Raw genomic sequence first — 23,792 nt, forward strand, 5'->3', positions numbered from 1 at the left:
TTGTGAAGTAGATTTTTCTTCTCTTTCGAGATCCCTTGGACTAGAGTATCCTCATCTCCCCAACAACTGACTGTGCCTTTATTGCATCTTCAGAAGGGGTCCTAAAAACCATGCATCATATAGCCCTCCCCCTTAAGCTAGAGGTATTTGATGCCTCTAGCTGTAGGTTGTGCTACAATAGGGTTCTCTTGAATACTTACCCACCTGGTACCAATTGAATTTGCCATGTTACTGCTTTCTTGGCTGATGCACCCTGTTTAGTCCTTTCTGATGAATAATTGTATCCATCCATGACTAACAACTGGTCTCCTAGACCCTTGAAAGCCATACCCCATCCATTGTCAATATCCGCTTTCACTGGTAGCATTCTCTTTTTTTCTTTTTTTCTTCTCTTTTTTTTCCTTTTTTCTTTTTTTTAAAGGCAACCCGTCGTTGAGCATTCATGCTCAACCATAGTATTATTTAGGTAAAAGCTGACTGTATAGAGAGAATTATATAACATAGAGCTATAGACTGTATAAGAAAAATGATAGTATAGTGGCTATATAAATAGGATAGAGATAGAGAAAAAAGCATCTGCTACTGCATCACCCTCCATGGTCAAATGGAAAGCTCAAAGCTCCCCCACGCATGGTGTAGAATCCACCTGGATCAAAAGTAAAGCATTGCTCATTGTCATCAACCTGGAAAACATGTATATCCAAGCCTTCCTTTGCACTTGTAGGCCAATAGACAGGCCACCCTTCCAGCTCTTTATAGCACGGAGCTTCGTCACCCTGCATCCATAATCCTTCGTGTCCACTATAAGCATACTTGCCATCAATTGAGAAACCTGAATCATAAGCAGCTATCCTACCATCTGCTACAGAACCCTCCATGGTATAGTCCACTTCAAAAAAACCTCGCCATTGACACAAAAATATATGTAAAGCAACCTCCAATAACACATGTATCCATAGCATCACATAACATAGCAAGACCCTGCCATTTGCCTCCACTTGCTGCATAGCCAAGCAAACCTGATCACTTTTCAAACCTGTATCCAAACCCTCTGTAAACGTCTCCACAACCATCTCTTTATACTCATAAACATGACCTACTAGAGCTTCAACCTGTGCAAATACCTCATCACCAACAAGATTGACGGCACCTTCCTTTAATTGGATATGGTGTTGGGTTACCGTCACTCCTTTAATGTGCTCGTAATCAGTTATAAAGAGGCCAGCATGCTTCTTTAGTACCTGCAAATAGGGTTCTCTCTCTTCTTCTAGTAGGTCCTTAGCTAGCATCTCCTCTAAGCCTGTGGCTTCTTCCTTGTTTAGAGAGTCTTGACCACCTTCTCCTTCTAGGTTTCGCAGTATTATACCCATGACTTCCAAAGAGCTAGCATCCTCCTCAGATGACTCATCCTCACATGAAGAGAAGCTGCTTGTTCTCCATTCATCCATAGAAGTCTCCATCTCTAGGTCTTGTTGTCTACCCAGCTTCATGTCATACACAATGTTTTGTTGCTTGCCACCTACCTTATGATTTGGTCGCAACTCAAGGGAACCTGTCTCCCAATCTTGCCTAGATTTCATAGCCATAAGCCAAGGTCTTCCAAGGATTAGCGGATAGCCCTCCCCCTTAGTTGGGATCACATAAGCATCAATTGAGATTGCCACACCAAAAGCTGAAACCTTCACTCCATTAACCTTTCCCACACAAGCCACCCTTACATTATTTTCCATCTTAGCTTGTAAGGAAGTTTGCTCGTTTACTTCCAAACCCAACCTGTGCATTAATTTCTCTGTCATAACACAAATCTCGGCTCCACCATCTACGTACACATTGGAGACTCGCTGACTCTTAATCTCTGCATCAATGACTGGCACGATATCCTTCATGTCTCTTGCACCAATAGACCCAACTGATTTTGCCTTAGCCCTCCTGGTGCTGACCATCTTAGACCAGGTTCTACGCATCTTTGGAGAAAGGTGGAGGAGTTGCTGCCATGAAATCTTTGGTCCTTGCTTACTCACATCTGCTACCACGTCGTAAGGTATGGATCCTACCCCAAGTGGAAAGTCTTCTACTCCTATGTGCCTCCTTGACCTACTCTTCCTTTTCTTGTCTCCTATCACTTGGGAGGAACCCTCATTCCCTTTATCCGGCTCTGAAGCTTCCATTTCATCAGTTCTTTGTCTCCTAACTCTCTTTATTGGCATGGCAACAGCTTCCTCCATTTTTTCTTTCCATTTATCCTTACCATTGTCAAGACTTATGACAGAGACAGCCCTGTCCTCCCCTCCTGATGGTAGTGGAGGGATCTCTGCTGGTGCTTGTGGTGGTGGAGGAGGGGGTCTCAATATTTGGATTGGTGGAGCCACGTGTGCATTTTGTCCATTTAGTGGCCTAGCTCGAGGAGGAGTGACTTGCTGGCGAGGAGGCCGTCTTTGATTACCATTTCCTTGATAGCGTCGTGGATGGGGGCAATAATACATGCCGTGACCTACCTCTCCACAGTTGTAGCAAATGTACTCACGTGCTTGTCTTTGTCCTTCTTGTCTATTTCGTTCATTTCTTGGCTGGGGAGCCCTTACACCTTGAACCAGATTGATGGACAGGCTCTCTAGTTGATTGGTGATTTGTTGAGGTAATTCTTGTTGAGAGGAATCTTGGTCTGTTGCTCCTGTCCCTGCTACTACCCTTGCCGTAGGTTGAGCTAGCGGTGGAGGCTCCATTCCCCCTTGTAGTTGAGCTTGGAATTTTAACTTCCTATCCTTCTCCCTTGCATAAGTCATAGCTTTATCAAAGGTATCTGGGAATTTACCTTTTACCTTTTCTCGAAGGATGGGGTAAAGCCCTGCCAGGAAACAGTCCTTCTTTAGGCATTCTGGCGCCCTTTCTCCTTCACCTAGTGATGCACACCATTTCTCCCACAGGTTGGAAAACTTTCCTTCATAGCTTCTATAGTCATTGGGTGATGTTTGGCGTAGCTCTAAGAGCTGTCTCCATATCTCCTCTGGAGGCTCATGGCGGCGAAATTCTTCGATGAAGGCCATCTTTAAGGACTCCCAGTCTCTTCTTTCTTCAGGTGCCAAAGTTTGATACCATAATTTTGCACCTTCCCTCAAGACCAAAGGAAAGGCCCTTAACTTAGTAGCTTCGTCATCCCTTCCCGATACCAGAAAGGCCATTTCCAAATTATCCAAAAAGTATGGAGCAACCTCCCCAGGCTTACCATAAAAATTAGGGAAGGCCATAAGTGAGAGAGTAAAAAATTACACAAACAGCTCCAATTTATTTTAAAATAGAGTATGGTAATTACAATTTGGAGCTTTAGCACAACTTAGCTCAAAATAGGATGAAGATCGACGCATCAAAGGAATGGTAATAGTCTAGTAAGGGTAGAATGACAGGATGAGGAGAGCGCAAGATTTCCCCAAGTCTCTCGGCTCCAAACAACATGGCTATTCTTTGTTGATAAAAGATTTTTCTATCAATACAAATATTCACACGGATATGACGCACAAAATGGAAAGGAAACATGCGGGGATCATCATTCTCATTATTGGCATCCATACTTACACGCAAGAGCCTAGCTTAGTTGCACCACCTTGGGACCAATGAGCCTGATCAACCACAGAAGGTCAGCACCTCGGATCACTTCGACTCTTCCTGATGCATCTGTGAAGACGTAAGGCGTGATGGCAACACTTTGTACAATGCTGAGCCTTTTAGTAAGAAACAATTGGATGCTATTACCATAATCAGCATGACGAATGAAAGTGACACCATTAATGTGCAGCACATCATCAACTAAGATAGTTTCCTTAGATTGAGATAACTTCTTGAAAATTAGCAGCAAAGGTAGGGCAGGGAGGCTTTTCACCCGGTCTCCAAAGCACTTTGGACAATATCCAAATTGATCTTCACGCAGACAGGAGGTTGGCTTGGGATTGGTGGTGTGTGGATTCACAAAGTGCACTGGGAGCACTCGCAGACGGGCGGCAATCTTGTAGGCAAGCCTTCGCCTCTTTACTTCAGGAGGATTTAGGGGTGAGAGTCGTGGTTGCAAGTTGGAGGTTGAAGTTGGTTGCTCACTAGCCTTTTCTTGCCTGTAGTGGTCATGTAATCCCTTATTAATGAGATTAAGCCAAATGTTACCTTACGCTTGAGCACGCCCTGCGGCCTTGGGCCACTTAGGTGTAGAGGTGATCTTCCTCCTCTTAGTCGGCTCCTCAGGAAAGAGAGGTCTGGTGATGCTTTCTCTTCCCTTAATGTGTGTCACAGTACCTTCGTGTATGTTGATGTAGAATATTTCAAGCTCGTGTGCGTTGGAGGTTTCTGGAGCACTCATAGGTTGAGAGGAGAGGTATATCAAGCTCTTCTTCTCACTCTCCTTCGTTGGCGACGATCACGAACAAGGCATGTAGAAGAACTTACTTCTTGAATTTCAATGACACTGCAACCTGGTAACAAGACCTCGATGAAAGCTTTTAAGGCCTCTAAAGCCTCCTCCTCTTCTGTTCTCCAATTTGCAAACTCCTCACGCCATTCGTCCATGTTGTAGATTGCACATCTTCATTGCTTGTGGACTGAAGGTCTGTGTAGCCCTCCTCAGTGGGGGCACGAACATGATGGCGGGAAAAAGAGCAGTGCAATCGGGTGGCCTCTGTACTTGTGCACACTCCACAAACCACGCCTCATGCAAACAAGCAAAGAACAAAACAAAGGGGGCACCACCCTAAATTAAGAGGTTTAGGGACCTCACACATAGTGCACATAGGCAAGTGAGACTTCTGGCATTATGATGGCATCAAAACATATGGCAAAACACATAGAAACGAAGCTTAGGGACCTTATGTAGCATATATATACACAAGACATCAGCTTAACAATACAACGGCATCTGATCATACATAACAAGGATATAGAGAAGCAAGCCAAGGATGGCATAATCCCTTGTCAAAAACAATCAACCCAGCAAGTAGGTATGATCCTACTAGCAACACATCAATACCTTAGAGAATGATGGCGAGGATGGTGGCCATGGAGCATGAGAGAAGACTCCTTATTTAGGTTTTAGGGCTAGTAATGTAGCATACTAGAGGGAGAGAGAGAGAGAGGGAGAGAGAGTAGAGCTCCATCCATAGCTCCTCGTTGTGAGCAATGTCGTCATAGCTTCATTGCTTGGTGAAGTGGGTGAAGTGTTATGGTTTGAGTGAGAGAAGGCCTCCTTATATAGGTTTCTGAGAGGGTTTAGGATTAGGGATAAACATGCTTAAATCCATTGATTGGGGTTACTTTTTGCTTAGGGTGGTCAACAGATTGAGGTCACCTGATATGTCACCATCAAGATATTCTCTAGAGTGATGTGAGAGGGGAGGGTGAATGCTGATTTTTCTGATTGTGACACATGGGGATAAGGCCTTGACCAGCATTTAAGAGTAGGTAAGGTGGCTGTTGAAACTGGAGGTTCTGCACATGTCAGGGGGGGACCTGCTGGGTCCTCCTGAATATCAAATTCTCAAAATATCCTCAACCATGGCTTCTTTGAAAAAATCAGCATGTCTCTTTTCAACTCAAAAGTCTTTATCCCTGTTGACTCACCTTTACCATAAGATTTTCCCCTTTTCTGCTCCTGTAACTGCATTGTTGATGCCCAATCACTGCTTCTAGTAACAGTGAACTGTTACCTACCAAATACTTATGGTGCAGTAAAAAATATTTACCATGGGTAAAAAAAGTTACTGTAGGTAAAAAGTGATTTGTATTTACCATGTAGGTGAAAAATATTTACTGTAGGTAAAAAATATTTACTGTCGGTAAAAAAGTGAAAACGGAGTATGCTGTGCTGTGAATCCACACGAACATCCTCGTGTAAATTTCACTAGAAATTCACACCTAGAATGGGCTATTCTGTAAGATATAGGTTGTAGGCATGCATAAGAGCTCGTTCCCATGTATCTTCTGTCCATGGCACTTTTTACTCTTTGGTGCTTGTGCAATAGATTTTTCTTCTCTTTCGAGATCCCTTGGACTAGAGTATCCTCATCTCCCCAACAATTGACTGTGCCTTTATTGCATCTTCAGAAGGGGTCCTAAAAACCATGCATTAGCGGCTTAAACCATACAATTGCAGATTGATTGAGGAGTGTGCTGACACTTTTCTATGCATTGCTGATAACCTTTGAGATTAGGACACAGGCTAGAGACATGAATGTCTCCAGCCAACAGGGGAGGGCTATATGATGCATGCTATTCACGACCCCCCCAGAAGTCGTCACTTGTACATAGCCAAGAGAAAAAAACCAAAAAAATAAAAAGAGAAAAAATTAAAAAAATTCATCTTGCATTTTGAAGGCAACCAACTCCATGCATGATGCTAGTGCGGACAGAAAATTATAGCTAGTTGACAGGATATGCTTGGGGGATGTTGCCTAATCATGACTTGGTTTTTTTTGCATGCATGAGCTTCACATGGGAATGAGTTCCATACATCAGTGAACTCCATTTGTAAAAGGAATTGGAGCTAATTTTACTTAGGGAAAGAGTGAAGTTTGGAAGGTCAAGTGGCAGGATCCACCATTCTAGGATTTTTTATTCAGAAATTTCATTATGTACAGATAAGATTCTCGGTGACATCACGGGCCCTTGAGGTATCTTGAGGTGTCAAGATCATGTGATGCATAATGGAAGACTCCAAAGCAAGGTGCATGTGATGTGGGCCACCTTCCCCTTTGGCTCATAAGGAAAACAAGAAAAACAAGCCTTTTTTAATCATTTTTTCCAATAGTTTTCTAAAAGGATGGATCCCATATCATAAGTAGACCCCTCTAGGACCCCCTCCATGCCCTCCCCTTTCCAGATACCCTCAAAATTCGGATGGAACCCTTTGGGACCCATATTGGAGCCATTTTGGTGGAAAAACACCTATTTTGGGCCTTTTTTCCTATCACCTAGTCTTCACTTATCTTGCCCTATTCATGTTTTTTCTCACACACACTTAGTTTTGCACAAAACTACCTTCACTTTTCATTCCTAATCAGCCCTCCCAAGCTTCCATGGCTGCACTTCATCACCTTTCCTTTTCTTGTAAGGATGTGCACTAGTTAACTACACACACAACCACACAAGTATGGATTCAATATGAATTCCTATCTTTCATCACGAATCCCACCTCATCCCACTTAAATCAACCAGAAAACTCAGAAAAATCCATCTCTTCACCTCCCACTCTCACTCATTCTCATATATATACATCTACCTCTTTACTATGCCTCATTAATCACTTCCCTCTACCGACAATGGTGAGATAAGAACTCAATATATTCAAAGGCTCAAGGGTAAATAAAATTTTTGCAAGTGGGTGATGAAGAAGCACCATTACAAGTGGCAAGGATAAGATTTTAGGAGAAGCATCTTCAAGGACAAGGTGGTGGCTCCCAAGGCATCTCAGTTTGCCCCCCCCCCCGGTTTAGCATTGTAAATTGTAATTATCCCTAAATATATTCATGCAAGAAAATCTATATAAAGAACCCCAATCTCAGCCAAAGGGGGCTCTCCACATTGTATATTTCCTTCACTAAGTACTTGAGTGCAACACTAGGACACCACTAGTGTATTGGGAGGCGGGGTTTTATGTATATCTTGTCATTAGCAAGTTATATTTGTGTGTGAGCTTTGCTACTTCCAACCTTCCCTTTGATGGAGTTGTGATGCTTACCCTTATTTCACTCCACATTGAAGTTTTCATAATGTTTAGTTTCTTTTCTTGTGAGTATGTGTGTAGAGTATGAGTGAGTATGTTGCAGATTGTGGAGGCTTGAGACTATAGTGAAGCATTGCATTGTATTGTCATTGATCCTTCTTCCCTTCATTCTCTCCACTCTCCAACACATTTCCATTACCTTCTCTTCTTATTATCCTCTCTGTCTCTCTCTCTCTCTCTCTCTCTCTCTCTCTCTCTCTCTCTCTCTCTCTCTCTCTCTCTCTCTCTCTCTCTCTCTCTCTTCCCCAATCACATACGCACACAGTTGCCCTTGCGATTGCAACCATTTGATAGAGTTGGTCAAGAGAGGTCTTGAATAGGCACCCCTTCAAGCCTCCCACAACACAAGAGTGGTTTCCTCATACCATCATCCTTGCATTTGGATTTCTTTTGTGTGCGCATTCTCACTTGGGTGTTAGAAGTTAACTTGATGAGGCTGCAACATGAGTGCGTATCCCAATGCCTTTGTGCATGTGTATTATGTGCTGATTCTCACTTTGCATCCTAGCCGCACTTTTAGCTAGGTGGTGCCCCAATATTTTTTTTGCCCTCCCTTGATGAGGTCCATGTGCATCATCTTGGTGTAGAGGCCACCAAGTTTTTTTTCACGCCTCACCTCCTAAGCTCTCTCTCCTCTTGGAGAGGAAAGGAAATCCCATAAGCACGAAGTGGTTGAGTAACTTGGGCTAGCAAAGAGGGGTTGCTTATAATTTGTTGCAACATAGTAACAAGATAATTAACAAACATGGGGGTATCATCATTAGCACCTTCATGTGCAAAATCAAAGTTATCAATGCTCATTCTACTCTCTTGGTTAATGTCAAACCATGTTAATTAAACTTATGTGTTTACTTAGTGTTTGCTTTGGCAATTCAAAACCTTAGTTGCTACTCCTCTTAGCCTTTGAAAATAGGCACTTAAGTATCTACACCCACGGCTCGAATTGGTTAATTATAGAGAGTAGTGGAGTGGGTCTAGCATAGCGAAGTTGCCGAGGGATAGCTCATTTCGGACTTCTTATGGCTCAATAATGGTAAAGCCATAGGCAAGTCTAAGAAGACTCCATTATTAAGAACAAAGCTCCTGAGGTGTGCACCATATCCCACATAGTGGGCTCCACAAAATCGATAATAGATCCCAGTCCCACTTACCCTAATATAGTTAGAAAAATCAACCATTAATAGGCTACTTAAGGACCTCTCTTCTTAAGCAAGAAAAGAGAAACCAAATGCTCTGATACCAATGTAATGGAAATGGCCTATGAACTTTGAGAGTAGCGGAATTAGGAAATTAGATAAAGCACTTTTGTGGGATTACTTTGTGAGCATAGCGGGTGAACTTAATTGATGGTAGCAACATAAACATGGTACTTAGTGAACTTGGCATATATAAACAATACTTTTGCAAGAGAGAGAGTTTAGAGAACATGACAATAGTTGAGGACCGCATTCATACGGAGCCGGTCCACCCTCCAATAGGCATTTGTATTATAGTTTCTCCCATCAAGAAAGACTTGGTACAATACAATCTTTGTGTTCCTTGTGACCTAGGTGATGCAATGACGATGGAAAGCTTCATGCATCACAAACATAAAATAAACTTTGTAAAAAGCATTAACTATTCCAAGCCTGAGTCCCAAGGCCTCAAACACCTTCGAAGGTGGAGAGAGCTAGCAGGGAATGAGTGTAGGGAAGAGGAAGAAGAAAAATTCTATAGGAGAAAGAAATAGTTCCTCACTTATCATCACTCTTCTTGCTAGCATACATAATAGCATAGTAATGAAGATGGAGAAGATGGTAAGCTTAAGCATTGAAGCATGGTTCTTGGTTTGATTTGCATTCCATAGCCAAGAGTGTTGGTGTAGGCTCTCACAAGCTTGGAGAAGGAGGTGAAGTTCCTCTACTTTCACCAAGTGAGAATCAATCCACAAAATGAGTGTGTGAGAGGTGTATAGCCCCCAGCACACCCCTTGCTTGCTTGGGGTGAGTTCTACTTTTTGCTCACGCCTCAAGCTCATTGGACCCCTCTCCCCGTAGCCAATTATATGCACCATGCATTTCAAGTACATGGGTAGTCTTTGGACAAGTGTCCTCCTTACCCCTTAGAGAGAGAGAGAGAGCTTGAAAATATCTAACCCCTCTTCAGCCCAGCCAATAGCATTCAAGTACACCATGTGGCTAAGCATAGCGAGAGTCTGACATGTTTCCCATGTGCCCCTCGAGAAAAGGGTGCCCTTTGGGTGAGTGGGAGGTTAAGTCAAAGATTCCCCTAACTTTGGGGCTTTCCTCCACCTTTATAGGGTCTCTTTTTGACTCAAGCACCTTAACCCCCATGCATAGGTAGCTTCTCAAGCACCTTCCTCATCAAGCATGACAAGCACCTCAAGCACCTTAGTCATCAAGCACGACAAGGACCTCAAGCACTTTAGTCATCAAGCACGACAAGCACCTTAGTCAGCAAGCAAGACAAGCACCTCAAGCACCTTAGTCAACAATCACGACAAGCACCGCAAGCTTAGGTCGGGTTCCCACCTCAAGCTCAGCCCTAGCTTGCCTAAGGTCAAAGGACTTTTAACACTAACTATTGGAGTTCTTTAATGAAGCTAACCCTAATGTCTCTTAAGCTCCATTAGATGCACGTTGCTCTTTGGTAGAACGTCTCCTTTTGGACCCCTATTGAGATGCAACCATCTGTCCCCTATTGTGAGATTGGTCTAGAATCACATGTCTCTATTCTAACTCTTGTTCCCATTTATTCTCCCACATTAAATGATTAGTTTAATATGAGAAAATCATTTGGGTTAGCTAGGTATTAGATTTTATGATAGGACATTTTCTATCCCTAGTGCAAGGGATGTTATGAGACTAGGGGACCTCCTCTTACATGTGGTTAACTTCAATTGGGATAGCTGGCTTAATGATTAATTATGTATTGTTGATTTGATTTTACTAACAGTGAGTGTATGATGATTTGTAGATTGGAGTTCTGGGAGTTGACAAGAGGCGCCAACAAATAATCATCCTCTGAATCATTTTATTCTAGCACAATATTTTAGATTTTTTTATCAATAAGCCACTATTGTTGCTTTGTAAATAGGACAATGAGAACTCACCCTAAGAGGGTCATGCAATAAGTAGTGTGTTCCACTCATAACTAAAGTGGGACTAAAGTGTAAAAGAGGGACCTTCAGTTTTTGGCACCAACAATAATATCAAATATCATATACCAAACTCCACAAGAGGTGCCGTGGCGTTTGGGGCTGCAATCTTTAGGCCTTTCTTGTGTAGTTTCTCTTAATTTTCCCTTCCCTCTCTCTTATGCTATGATGTGTTACTCTGTGTACACCATGATTATGTATATATCTCTTACATCCCTCTTACACTCTCTTACACTCTTCCCTTGTCAATTTGTTCTCTCTCTCTTGTGTGTGTGTGTGTGTGTGTGTGTGTGTGTGTGTTGTCATAGTCTAGGTGTGTGTGTATACGTATTTGAGTTTGGAAGAAGATGTTGAAATATTAATGGTGAAGTATATGAGGAATTATGGATTTGTCTAAGAAATTGGTCTCCCCTACTCCCAATAGCAAACAACATAACTCTTTTGCCTATCACCTGCTCTCTTAAGGTTCTCCCTTATTATTTTGATTTGGAGCAACCAGTCTCCCCAACTACCAGTAGCAAATCAGCATAACTCTTTTGCCTATCACTTGATCTCGTAAGGTTCTCCCTTATTAATTTGATTTGGTGACCCATTTCTTCAAGGGTATTCTTGGCTACAGGCACTGGGAGACTTGGGTCAACCATCTTGAAAGTAATGAGACAATCTTGTCCATAAAGAGATTTAAATGGGCACATTCCCAAACTTCTATCGTAGGAATAATTATAGGAAAAATCCACTAAATGTAAATATTTGATCCAAAGACGAGGTTGCTGACTGTAATATGATCCCAACATATCTTTTATATTTTGATTAACTATTTCAGTTTTTCCACCATCTGTCTCTGGATGATAGGCTGAAATTAGGTTTAATTGAGTGCCTAAGGATTGTAACATGGCCTTCCAAAACTTAGAGGTAAACTTGGCATCATAATCACTAATTATCCTAGTAGGAATTCCATGTAATATATGATCATTTCTTTTACAAAGATTAGAGAAATAAATCACCAGAAGAGGTAGTGGTTTTGATTTGGGACAAGGTGAGATACATGGGTGAGTTTATCCACCACCACAAAAATTGAATCAAAATTTCCAGTTTTATTGGGTAACCCCGTTACAAAATCCATATTGATGCATTCCCACTTCATTGTAGGTATATCTAATGGTTGTAGCTTCCCATGTATTTTGACTCTTTCAGCTTTCAACTTCTGGCATATCAAGCACTTCTTGACGTAATCTAGGGTATTCTTATTCATCTTAGGCTAGTAAAAAAAAAATTAAGAGAAGTAAAAATTTTGTGATAACCTGGGTGAACTGCAAGAGGAGATTCATGAGCTTCTTTTAGAATTTGCATCCTTAAGCATGTAGGTATGCATAGTCTGTTCTTAAGGAATAAGAGTCCATCTTGAACAAAATAGTCTTCTAGGTATCTTTTTTGAACTTAAGTTTCAATTTCTTGAATTTCTCATTAGTTCGGAAGGTGTTTTGAACTTATTATGGTAGGGTTGAATGAGCTAGTGAAATGGCAAGAGCCAGTACCCGTCGGCTTAGAGCATCTGCAACTTAAATTTCCTTTCCTGATGTAAATTTGATATCAAAAGTGAATTCTTGTAGAAATTCAACCCATCACCTTTGTTGCATATTGAGATCTAGCTGGGTGAAAATCCACTTGAGGCTTTTGTGGTCACTAACAAGCTCAAACATCTGACCTAAATGGTAGTGTCACCGCTTCTTGAGGGCATGCACCACAACTAGTAGCTCAAGGTCATGGGTGGGATAATTCTTCTCATGAATCATGAGCTGTCATGATTCATATGTTATGGGATGTCCTTCTTGCTGTAAGATCCCACCTATACCTTGTATGCAAGCATCCACTATCACCTCAAAGGTTTTTTGGAAATTTGGGAGTTTGAGGATAGGCTCACTGGCCAAGATTTACTTTAATTTGTTGAAGGCCGTATCTCTTTTATCTAACCAAATAAACATTTCCTCTTTCTTGATGAGTTCAATGAGAGGTCTTCTGATGAGTGCATATTCTTTTAGAAATAATCTACACCATCATGTGAGGCCGAGGAATCCCCAAACTTCCGAAACAGACTTGGGAATGGGCCACTAGACTACAACTTCTAGCTTAGCTGACTCGGGAGAGAGCTTCTGTAGAGACTATAAATCCCAAATATGCAACTTCTCTACAAAGAAAGAGCATTTGCTCCGGTTGGCATAGAGTTGGGCTTTTTTGAGAATTTCCAAGACATGGCGTACATGCCGTTCATGATCTTCTCTGGTCTTTGAATACACAAGGATATCATCAAAGAAGTCTAGAACAAAATTATCTAGCTCTGTCCTGAAAAGGTTAGTTACATGAGACGATTAAATGTGGTAGGGGCATTGGTCTGGCCAAAGGGCATGACGATGAACTCATAATGTCAAAACCTTATATTGAAAGTTGTTTACGAAATATCTCCTTTTCTAATCCCCACTTGGTAATAAACTGATTTGAAATTGATCTTGGTGAGATATCTATCACCACCAAGTCGATTGAGTAGCTCATCTATGCGATTCAAGGGGTACTTCTTCTTGACATACACTGATTCAAGCCTCAAAAATCTACGCAAAGTCTGAACATCCATCTTTCTTCTTTTGGAAGAGCATAGGAGCTCCCCAAGGAGAGACACTGGGTCTAATTAATCCTTGTTCTAAAGACCGAGTCAACTGGTTATTCAACTCTATGGATTCAAAAGGAGACATTTTGTAGGGGGTCCTGGCTATTGGTTGGGCACTAGGAATTAGCTCGATCCTGTGCTCTAGTTCTCTAGGCAGGAGAATATTTTGTCAATTCTCTAGGGAAAAATCCTTGATTCTCATTTAGACATTTAGGTTGTGATCCTTTTGATTCCATTTCTGGTTTATTGAGCTTTTTAACATAGATCAAAAATTCTTTCTTTAATCCTTTAACTAAACGACTAGCTTTGACCACCTTCAAGGGAGCTTTTCCTGCTCTGCCTGGCACCAAAACTTATTCGCCCTCTGAATTTGAAAAAAAGATGCTTCTTTCACTGCAATGTATGTTTGCTTTATTCTACTTAGCCAATCCATCCCTAGGATTCCTTCAAATTGGCCAATCTTTAGGACCCAAGGTTTTTGAATTGTTCCCCCTGTCTAGGTGGATTCTGAAGGTTAGCATGGGGGCTCGAATTACTAGCATCATCTCTTTTAGGGCATTGGGCCTTCTTATAAACAAATTCTAGGCACTGATAGAACTGGATTTTCCTTCCACTTTGAGTGATTAGAAGGGCATTCACACAAAAAAAACAAGGTGGTGATTGGGGTTGGGCAAAGGGATTTGGTATAAAGGGTACTCTGGTTTCTTGGTTGGGCTGACTGGGGTAGGAAGGAAATTCTCACTTTCTATTGGTTGTAGTGCCTCTCTTAAAAAGGCTCTTATGTCTTGACTTCGCCCGGATTAGAGTGTTTGCAAGTGAGGAAAGTCGAAGGGACTCTACTTCAGGAGAAAAATCTTCTCCAAGTGACTTAGCTTTTGCTCCTCTGTCATGAGAGGAGCATATTAGGATAGTCAAACAAAATCCTCTTAATAAGCTTCTACAATGCTGATCTCCAGCTTGCAAGAAAGAAACTCATTCATCCTAGTGGTGGAGTAGTCGAGGGGGAGATATCTCTCCTTGAGATGATGCCATAGCTCATCCCAAGTCTAGGTCACCTCTACTACTTGGCGAGACTGGAAATTGAGCTTCCACCATGTTTTTGCTAGTCCTTCCAGGTTGACTCTCCCCATTATCCCTTGAGCTAATGAATTGTAGCCAGCAAGAGAAAAGTAGTCTTCCTTATTAATTATCCATTCTTCTAGTGAAGTAGGCAAATCATAAGCCTTGCCTAGAAATGGATGTGCTTGAACCATTTTGAGAAGGGCCTTGAGATCCTTGTCACATCCAAAATCCTTTACAAGGACTACAACAAGAGGCATCTGATTTGGGTTGGGTACAGGGATAACTCGAGGTGTTGGTTGCACTTGTGTATCAAGGAGCATTGAATCAGAAGTGTTAGCTGCTGGCGAATCTTGGGCAGCGAATCTTGTGCATCCTTATCCCTTGGAAGATGACTTGGCATTCTCTAGTAAAAAAATCTTTTTCTTTTCTTAGCAATCGAGTCAAAAACCCTTTAGATATACAAGATTAGACTTAGATTCTTTTAAAGATAGGCCTTTCAAAAGGTAGACTTTTTGTTATTTCTCTTTTTCTTTTTCAAAACTGTTTTTTCTTCTTATTATGTCAAAAACTTTTTTTTTCTGGGGGGAATAATTGTTGATGGAGGCTTGCACTTCTTTAGTATTTACTAAATATTAAGTTTGTTCATGTCTTCCTTTGATAGGACAAACTTTAAAGCCCTAAGGTTACCAATGACAAGAAATACAAGTCTGTGGAACCTGGAAGAAAGTGACTTGCAAGCACATATAGCCTCACCAACTTGTTTCCAAGGGTTATGCATAAAGGTTCCAATTAGTGTTATTCTCTGTTGTGGGTAGATAAACATCTTATCATGGGGGATATTGGTTATTAATAGAAGAAGCTTGCTTTCATATTCTAGGGCATGAGAACTAGCAATACAATAGTGATTGGGACCTAGTCCCAGCTTCTCCCTTATCATTGCCAGATGAAGATTATTTAAAATGTGGTCATGTCCCCAAAGAGTTACTTTAGTTATGTTGCATTGGGCTTTCCACATTTGTTGAGATCCAATTGTCCCTTTCTTAGGAAAAATAAGGTGGACAAAGTGTTTCAGCATGGTCTCTCTTTTTTCCAAAGGAGCTACTTCCATTTGCTCTTGCACAATTTTGAGGACATCATCTTCTAAAGAGGTCTCCATCGCCTTAAAAACATTTATGTACTTTGAAACTTTTCTTTCAATACCTCACTCTTTTTCCTTTCTATTTAAAGAGCCTTTTAAAACCTTTATCTATCCTAGGAAAGAAACCACGCTCTAATACCACTTGTGAAGGCCATGCTAGGTACCACTCTTTGATGCCAACTCAAGGGGGTGTCAACATTCACTTTTGTCATTTGGGTCCCTTAACCTGGAAACACCTTTCCTCATCGGTTCCACTTACCATTCAAATTCATCAAACTAAATTAAAACATCAATCTTCCAGGGTCAACTGATGGGAGTTCTCTAATGTACCCTTGGTTCAAGGTCACTGACGCTTTTCTCCCGATTAAGACCAAGAACAACCGTCAGTGCATTCCCCTAAGATGAGTGGAGTTACTGGCTACACAAATTCGTTGTTTCCAAGTTTGGTTTTGTCTCCATAGATTGGATTCCATTTCCCCATGCTTGACTCAACATAAAATTGGGTTCAACTTTTTGACCAACAAATTAACACTCCATAATCCACCCACCCACCAAACTATTTGATAAATGCACCTCTTGAAGGTAGTATTATGATACTAGAAACCACTATTTTAGTCATGTCAATCCAAGAATACATTTCAAGCATTTGAAAGCAGCATGAAAATTATTGCATACCCTTGCAAGTGTGCATTTATCAGGTCGTTCCCACCTTTTACCCTTTTGAATATTTTTATTTCCTTCTTCCTTTACTAATACAAAATATATCTAGTTATTTTTGAAGAAATCACATGTACCTTCCCAAGAATATCACGATCTCCTCCCAAGACTCGAGTATCCTATCTCCTCCATGTTGGAATTAGTGTTGCAGAGAAACACACACAGCTTGGAGAAGACGAAGGAAGCTCAAGGCACACAATAGAGAGTGTGTTACTTAGTGTGCAATGGAAAGATAGATAGCCCTAGAGTGATGGGCGCATATACAATGCACGGGGGAAAAAACCTCCTAAAGAGGGAAAAAATGCCCCGGCGGTCCTAGTGTGTTCACACACATCATTACCACATGTATATGTAACAAATCCCCCCTGGAGTGATGCGGTGAACGAGAGTTGGCACATGAGTAAAGGGAAGTGCCATGCCCTGAGGACAGGATCAGTCCACAAAGGGGAGTAAGCCCAAAGCTTTGCGGAAAGCTTCAATCTTCTCACGAGACAATGCCTTTGTGAAAAGATCTGCAAGGTTGTCTTGTGTTGGCACATAAGCCAAGCTGATCTCTCTTGCTGAGAGCCTCTCCCTGACATAGTGGTAATGCACCTCAATGTGCTTTGTGCGAGCATGAAAAACTGGGTTCCTCGCAACTGCCAATGCACTGTGACTGTCAGTGTAGATAGTGTTGGCAGTGTCTTGTCCAACACCCAAATCAGCCATAAGGCGTCTGAGCCATACACACTCAACCGTAGCTGTGAAGATTGCCCTGTACTCAGCCTCACAACTTGAAGTTTCCACAGTAGGTTTCTTCTTGCTCAACCATGATATACATGAACTTCCAAGCATGAAACAAAAACCTGATGTGGACACTCGCGTGTCAAAACAACCAGCCCAATCTGAGTCCGAAAAAGCATGTAAGTCTGGCGGCAATGATCCCCCCTTGGGATAAAACAAGCCAAGATGTAAAGTGCCACTAAGGTAGTGGAAAATCCTCTTCACAGTCTGCCAATGCTTAGACCCTGGGCTATGCATAAATCTGCTGACCTGTGAGACTGCAAACTGAATATCCGGCCTCGTGTTGCATACATAAATGAGGCAGCCAACAGCAGTTTGGTAAAGAGTGACATCAGCAGGATCGCCAGCATCATGTAGACTCAACTTCAAACCTGTTTCCATGGGAGTGGCAATAGGTTTGCAATCCTCAAGTCCAAACTTACATAGCAATGTCTCTATGTAACTTTTCTGACACAAGGCAATACCACCATCACACTACTTAAACTGTATACCCAAGTAATGATGCAACAGCCCCAAATCTTTCATCTTGAAAGTAGCATTCAAATCAGCCTTAAATTCAGCAATATGTCTCTCATTTGGTCCAGTGATCAGCAAATCATCAACATAAAGAACCACGATGAGAAATACATCACCCTCACGCTTTACGTACAATGTGCTTTCTGTTGGACTATTACGAAAGCCTTGTTTGACCAAATGAGTGTCAGCTTTCTCATACCAAGCACGAGGAGATTGCTTCAACCCATGCAAAGCCTTGTTACATTTCCACACTTTGTCCTCTTGTCCTTTTATGACAAAATCGCGAGGCTGCGTTACATAAACTTCCTCAAATATGTCACCATTCAAGAAAGCAGTAACAATGTCTAATTGATGTACATCCCAACCAAAATGAGCTGCCAATGCACATAGAAAACGTATAGTAGTCATACGACAAGTGGGAGAAAAAGTCTCTTCATAATCTATGCCTTTTTGCTATGCATAACCCTTTGCAACAAGTTGAGCCTTATGGCGATCGATCTCACCATCCGGTTTGCGTTTCAACTTGTAAACCCACTTCGTACCAATGGCCTTTTTGCCAGGAGGCAAATCACATAAAGTCCATGTGTCATTTTCTATAAGTGCGTCATATTCTGATTGCATGGCAGCCATCCAATTTTCTGAATTCTATGCTTCATCAAAAGTCAGAGGCTCCTCAACATCATGTAAACTAGACACAGCCAAACCATAACAATCTGATTCATAAGATGCATGGCAAGAGCCTGAACGAGTACGACTAGACAAAGGTGCATCCAATTTACTGTCACGCAAAGTGTGCACCAACCATTTTGGCATACCTCTAGCCTGCTCATTTTCAGCCCTTTCCTCATCAAGTACATCATGTACATCTGCATCAGTAATAGGCTGATCTAAAACATTTTCAAAAACCCCCATAGGCTGTATATTTGCCTCATTGGAACTTACATTCGTATTTCCACCACTGAAAAGAGGCAACAAAGTGTCATAAATGTCCTGTGAGCTTACATTACTGTCTCTAGTACATGACAGCAAGGGCTGAACAGAATCTTCCACAAACACTACATCCCGAGAAACCAGAATACGTTTTGTTTGCGGATGATACAACCTGTAACCTTTGCTTTCAACACTATAACCAACAAAAATACATTTGACAGCCTTATCATCCAATTTTCTGCACTGCACTTGTGGCACCAAACCATATGCCAAACGGCCAAAAACACGCATGTGCTCAATAGAAGGCTTTCTATCATGCCATGCTTCATATGGAGTAATAGACTGCAAAGCTTTCGTAGGACACCTGTTTAGTACATAAGTGGCACACATGATGGCCTCAAGCCAAAAAGAATGCGGTAAAGCTTGACTTTTGACCATACATCGTGCCATTTCCGTCAGTGACCTGTTTTTTCTCTCAGCAACACCATTTTGTTGAGGCGTATAAGGCACTGTACATTGGTGTTTTATCCCACGACTAGCTAGAAATGCATTAAATTCATGAGACATATACTCCCTCCCTCGATCGGATTGGAGGGTGCTCATAGTACATTTCGAGACATTTTCAGCCATAGCCAGAAATTGTTTGAAGCACATAAAAACTTCGCACTTCCCTTTAATCGGAAATACCCATGCATGCCTGGAGTAATCATCAATGAAAGTCACAAAGTACAGGTAATTGCCCAAGGACGGAGTTTGCATGGGCCCACAAACATCACTATGCACAAGCTGCAACCTGCATGTGGCCCGAACTGAACCATCCTTTGGAAACTTAGAACGCTGCATCTTACCCAAAATACAGCCTTCACAAACATGTTTGACAGGTGCTTCAAGAGGTGGCAAAGAAGCAACCATATTAGATTTCTGCAAACGCAGCAAACTGGCAAAATTCAGATGACCAAAACGTGCATGCCAAAGTTTTTCATCTGAAATAGCCCTTGAATCTGCAACAGCATTTGCAAAATTTTGTCCACACTTTTCATACAAAGTGAGCTTATACAGCCCACGGCACAAAAGCCCAGATGCAACAATTTCATCACCAAAACTGAGATCATGAACTGTACATCTGTCATCCACAAATTTGACTACAAATCCAAGTCTAGCAAGTGCGGATACAGACAAGAGATTCTTCTTGATCCCAAGTACATAAAGTGCATCAACAAGTGTGACGGAACTGCCATTAGCAGTAGTGAGCACAATATTTCCAACTCCCTGAACTGGATAAGAGGCGTTGTTGGCACAAGTGACTGAATTTCCATGAGGGACAGACTCGAGAGAGGTAAACAATTCACGATGTGAGGTAATGTGCTTTGTAGCACCAGTGTCGAAATACCACACATGTGAATCTGCAGCAACTGACAAGCATGCATCATGGATAGCAGGATTGTAAGTGCACTCTGCGCTAAAAGCCCATTCTGCATCAACATCATCATTACAGTCTCCTTTCACAGAAGACTCAACAATGGCTGCATTTGTAGTGGAACCACCCTCTTTCTTCTTAGCCTCTTTGGCCTTCAACTTAGGACACGACTTGATCAAGTGATCATTGGCTTTACAATAATGGCAACGCATATTCTTTTTTCCCTTATGACCAGAATTACCAGACGAAGTACTACCAGCAGAAGCATTAGGAACATAATTTTTGCCACTTGCAGCAGAACCATAAGAAGTGGCTGCATTACTGTTACCACCCTTTCTTTGAGAAGCAATAAAAGCCTCTTCAACTGCACCCTGCCTAGTCCTGTTTTTTCTAGAAAGTGACTCTTGCAACAGCAATGTGCATAATGCATCAAACTTGACAACTTCAGGATTTCCTTGGGTCATCAGTCTCCAAGTACTAGCAAAAGTCTGGTAGGAATCTGGTAAGGCATCAAGAAAAGTCTGCACAAGGGAACTGTCTGAAATGACTTCACCTGCAGAAATAAGCTGCTCATTGATATCCTTGACACTAGCAAGGAAAGTGTCCATATCATCTTCCTCATGCATAATCTTCGACTCCAGCTCTTTACGCAGCAAAGCAATTTTAGCCTCATTGCGGCTTGCATAAAGACCTGCTAGAATATCCCAAGGCTGTTTTGCAGATTTTGCTGAACAGATGTGAGGAACAATGGTGCGCTTCACAGACAACACAATCAATGCATGATCCTGCGCATCCTTAACATCCCAACGAGCTTGTTCTACTGTAGGCAAAACAACTCTAATAGCTACAATCCTTGCAGCAAGACCTGCAACATCCTCAACATCGCCTACATCCTCAAAACCAGGACGTACATCAGTGCCCTGCACAATGTTCCAGACACCCTTTGACACAAGAACATGTTGCATCATATAAGCCCACATAGGGTAGTTGTCCCCATTCAACCTATCCTCAGCAGCAAACATCTTGGACACATCTGTGTTGTTGTTGTCAGCCATGGTAAATGTTGCACCTGATGTGAAAACTTCCCAAAAATAGGAGAAACGGAGCGGGAAAAACCTGTGCTATATAGCACAAACCGTAGAAGACTGTAAGGCACCTATTATGCAGAAAATGGCACTGACAGAAATTCTGCACAAAATGACGAAATAGCCTGTGCAGTACTGCCTGTAGTGGAAACGGAGGCCGAAATGAGCCCAAATCAAAATTCTAAGCGACCTGTGAACGCTTGCCAAAGCTCACTGAAATCGGAGTAAGTGAGCATGCGTGCGTTGGAGCAGCTGGCGACTAAGCCCGGGAGGACGTGACCTGCTCTGATACCAATTGTTGGAATTAGGGTTGCAGAGAAACACACACAGCTTGGAGAAGATGAAGGAAGCTCAAGGCACAAAATAGAGAGTGTGTTACTTAGTGTGCAATGGAAAGATAGATAGCCCTAGAGTGATGGGCGTATATACAATGCACGGGGGACAAAACCTCCTAAAGAGGGAAAAAATGCCCCGGCGGTCCTAATGTGTTCACACACATCACTACCACATGTATATGGTAACACTCCACCACGTGTTGAGGTGGTACCACGCCTTCACACAATTTCAATTTGATTCTTTTTTTTTTGGGAAATGCCTTAAAAATCTACTTTAGGTTCCTTCAAAAAATTCCTGAGAAGTAGAGCACTATCCGGGTGATGTAGATGAGGGCAGGATGGACCCATTTAGGTAGCCTTTCCAAGGTTCATTTTTGCCAAACAATTTTGAAAACAAGTGTTTTTCAATTAATCACAACTCCCTTTCTTATCCAATCCATTCCCAGGATCCTTTCGTTCTTTCCTTATATGATCCTCACGGATCCATTTTCCTTCCTCCTTTTCTTGTCAGCATCAGACCTACCCGGACTAGGCCGATTTCTAGAGGTATTCATGGGTCCCTATCACCAACGGGCCGGGACTCACTCCCATCCATTCCCAATTTCAGGGAGTTGAATGATCATGAGCTCAAAATATGAACCAAACAACGGTTCTCAGTCCTATCTGGAAAGGACCATTTCCCGTTGTATCCCATAGGTAAACACTTGTGCCAACCTTTTACCAACCAGTAGGAGACAATTATATACTTAATTTTCTATGTTATGCTAGGGCTATCCACCTCCAACCTTCTTGGTAAATTCTTAGTCCTAGGTGAAATTTACTCTAGGTTATTTTCATTAAAAATCCTTTGGTTCCTATATCCTTTTAATGTCTACTCAAACATGACATGAAAAAAAAACGAGTCTCTTGGGAGTTAGATTTTTGTCTCGACGTAAGTTTCAAGTTAACCCCCTCTTGAACGAGTCCCATTGATTTTCATTTGCATCATTTGCAATCCATGGGGCATCTCCATGGAATCCATATGAGTTTTATGTTCAAGAAACACGGTCAACACTTCTATGAAGCTATCCCTTACTCCTCCCCTTCCCAATCGCAAAGCAAACTTGAGATGAGCAATTCACATGCTTTCTACACTGACCCTTTCTTGAGTTGTTGTGTGAGATCCTCAACCAAAACAGGTCTCTAGGCCTAGTAAAAAATTAGAGTCTCTAAACAAGAAAATTCTAGGGAATATACCTTTACCATTGACGATGGCTTCGGTCTATAGCCCTAGACGAAGACCTAGTCTTGTCTTGCAGTGGAAACGGGACAACCTTTTTAAAAGTACAAAACTATTTCGGCCCTATAGGTTCCACAATTTGGGCTAAGGTATCCTCAACCAACATTTTTTTTTTCCTAACATATGTGAGGGCACAGCCACCACTGGTGAACTCCTCTTCCAAGTGGAGAAGTTTTTTAAACATTTTTAGTGCGCGAGATGGATAGTTACCTGACTAATTAGGTCCACCCGTCCATGATTGACAACCTTAGTCGATGCCCACTTACCACCCCGCACTCACACATGATACTTTGTTATTTAATTAGTACCACATTCTTATCACAATTAAAATAATGATTCCTTTTATATTTAATAACATTAATTCATTAAAACAACCCTTGAAAGAAGTAGTGAAAACATTCTTTTACAAAAAAACTTCTTTAGAATTAAGACAAGGTACTGTCAATCTAAAGTATCTCTAACTAGTACTGGCTTGTCTCAAGAATATCTATACAGGGGTGAAAAAATGGCACCCATTCCTAATTCATAAAAATTGGGGTGGAAAAAAACATCACCCAAAGTCCAGCGCCCATACGCCAACCAGTTGCCCATACAAGCCAGTGGTTCCCCTAGGATAAAAATGATATCCTGAGTAGTATCCAAAAACATACACATGCACGGAGTAAAGACTCCACGTACACGGAGGTAACTGATCATCCATGGCTGACTTGACATCATTACTCATCACCTGGAGTAAAAATATTCCAAGGAATTAGAGGTGTCTTGAGACAAGCTACCTTAAGGATGATTAATCATTCTTTCCTAGGTCAACCAGTCTTAGCCCAAATAATTCTTTCCTAATTATAAACAATGCTCGTTGGTTTCTTGGAAGTTACCTTTCGTTTTCGGCCAATTATTCCTTTTCTGATTCTTACTCCCTCCTTACGTATGCAATGTTAACTTATAAAATAACTTAAAC

The sequence above is a fragment of the Adiantum capillus-veneris genome, chromosome 4 (assembly GCF_014529385.1).
Source record: "Adiantum capillus-veneris isolate H3 chromosome 4, ASM1452938v2, whole genome shotgun sequence".
Taxonomy (NCBI): Eukaryota; Viridiplantae; Streptophyta; class Polypodiopsida; order Polypodiales; family Pteridaceae; genus Adiantum; species Adiantum capillus-veneris.